This window comes from Centruroides sculpturatus, unplaced genomic scaffold (genome assembly GCF_000671375.1).
Source record: "Centruroides sculpturatus isolate CEXI.00-Female unplaced genomic scaffold, Cexi_2.0 scaffold113, whole genome shotgun sequence".
Lineage (NCBI taxonomy): Eukaryota > Metazoa > Arthropoda > Arachnida > Scorpiones > Buthidae > Centruroides > Centruroides sculpturatus.
The window spans coordinates 188,090-190,816 of record NW_019385770.1 but is presented as its reverse complement, the minus strand read 5'-3'; positions in this window follow the sequence as shown (position 1 = coordinate 190,816).

Genomic DNA, 2,727 nt, shown 5'->3' with positions numbered 1-2,727 from the left:
CAGTATGTAAATTAGGTACCGTAAGTCTAATACAATACTGTAATTTTATAATTTTCTTGTGAAAGAAACATTTCTTATTCAACGGCGATTAAAATTATTTATATTAATGATGTCTCCGAAGTTTAAGGAATTATTCGCAGAAAAATAAGTTATTAGAAATCGGCCGCAGTTTGCTGAGCTGTTCCGCGACGAAAACAATGTTGAGTAATGGCGATGTCGAATGGTGACTCTCGGTAAGTAATCCTACAATTTTTTATTTATAGCGTAGTTTATACGGATTATTTCCAAAAAAAATATACGTATTTTAAAAAAATGTTGAGTCGGATTAGTCTAGAATCGATTAATTTTATGGAAGAAAACCTTTCAATCAGCCGTAGTCCGTAAACTTGACACGTGTCGGTCTGTGATTGGAACGACTCGTAAGAAATCGGATTCCTAAAGAATGGAACGTATCTATATTTTATAGGGGGGTCGACTGTATGTAAAACAGATGGTAGACAACACACTACCGTCAAGTAGCGGCATCTGTTGCCAAAAATTTTCATTACAGTCGATTTTTACCGGGGTAACGACGAATCGATACCCTGGTCCATCGTTATGAAAAATGGGGAACGACAATTCGCGACGCCGGTCATATAATAGTTCGATTTTAATTGATTGACAATTCTGGAGTGATTCTACAAAGTTCAAGTGTAAAATTTATATATTTTTAAACAATTGTGAATTTTAATGTTTTAATTCAAATGATTTTTTAATGTATTAATGTAAATCATGTACTGACTTCTGCGGTATAACAAATTACCTGTAGTTTGTAATCGTTGAAAATAATCAAAAGAACGTGAAACAAATTTATAAACAATGAATGTATTTTAAGAGGTTTTGCTTATGCGATCGAAAATTATTATTAAAAAAGTACTTGAATTGCTTCATTATAAGTGAATGGCTTCAATAGTCACTTTTAATGAAGTTTTTCGTTTACTCTTTAAACATTAATTTTTCGAATGTGTTTATATTTCGCTTCAAATATTGATGTTTTATTCAAACAGGCGTGACGTTTGTTCATGTTTACCAAAGAAATGTAAATAATTGCTTCATTTGACAGTTGTGTTTTCTCTCCCTATTCTCGGTAATGGAATAAAGGAGAAAATTTACGACTTTCTGCACCGATAGAAAAAATACATAAATTTTTGGAGAAAATATTCAGTTCGTGCTGAGATAATCTTAAAGATAGGATTCATAGAACTACGTTTATCGTTTACAAACCGTTTTCAGTTAACTAAAAGCAAGAGCAGAAAATTAAAGACAAGCGAAATGGATTCAGAAACAAATCAAAACTTGGAAATAAACGGTTTTAAGAAATGGAGTCCATTATTACGCAACATGTCACTCTTCGGATTAAAGATGGAAGGAAAAGGATTCCATTTGCATGCAATTATTTCATTACTGGTGGCTAAGATATTGATATGTCTGTACGTCTTCAAAATAATTAAAACGTTGGATGATAAAGGACAATTTCTAACCATTAGTTTCGGAGCATTCTTCATTTCTTCTCAGGTAATCCCATTAGTATCGTATTATCGATTCCACCTCGACCGAATGAAAATTCGAACTTTAGTTCAGAATATTTTCAAAATTTCTGGTAGCAGCGGAATCGATAGAAAAATATTAATATTTCGAGTTTGCTTGATTTGGCTTTTTTTCGTTTTAATCAATACTAGCAACGTAGTGGCGGTCTTTTCTTATGGCAGTAACTTTCTTTCAAGTATTAGTGTTAAAGATATTTTTGGAGAGATGGAAGAATATCTTTCTCGCTTTCTTTACGTATTTCTCTCAGTTCTGCATACGGCAATGTTTATAGTTCCACTGTATTTTATTTTTATGTATTTAGAACTCATTTGCGAAGAAGTTACTCATGCTTTCAAAATCATACGTTTCGTTTTAATACATGAAGAGGGAGGAACGAAAGACATGCATCAAATAATCGCAGAAACTAATCTACTTCTTCAGTACTTAAAGCTGATTAGTGACAATTACTCCACGCAATTGTTCTTATGGTCATTTCAAGTAGGAGGAAACTTAATGTCGAATATTGGACGTCTGTTGTATTTCTACGAACGTCATAATTGGATACATTATTCGAAACTGATTTTCATTAACGGATTTTTCTTTTTTCACTTCGCTAAGTTATGTTTTTGCGTGTCACGAGTTTACAAAGAGGGGGAACTTCTTTGTTCCTCTTTGTATCAGAGTTCCCTCTGTCATAGCGACAAAATGCGAGAGGAAGCATTTCGATTTTATGTGAAATCACGGTTAGAATTCCCCCGTTTTTCCGCTTGGGGCATGTTTACTATCGACAAACGTCTTATTCTTACTATAGTGAGCGTACTTTTAACATATATTATTATAGTTTATCAATTTAGCAATATTAACAATAAATAGTCTACAGTTATATTTGTATGTGATTACAGTCTTTGTTTCAGTTTGAAAATACTCAGTTTGTTTTCTCTTTTTAGAAAAATACGTATGCCGGGCTGTGAATGGCTCACGTATTCTTAAAATCTAAGTGACTCGTACAACATGAAATGCATATAAAACGGAATAATCAACAGTGTAATAATCAACAGGAAGGCCGACTGTATTTTATATTTAAAAATATTAGTAAAAATTGTAACATATGAACATAAGGCGATATATATACTGTAAAAGAAACAACATGCAATTAGGTTA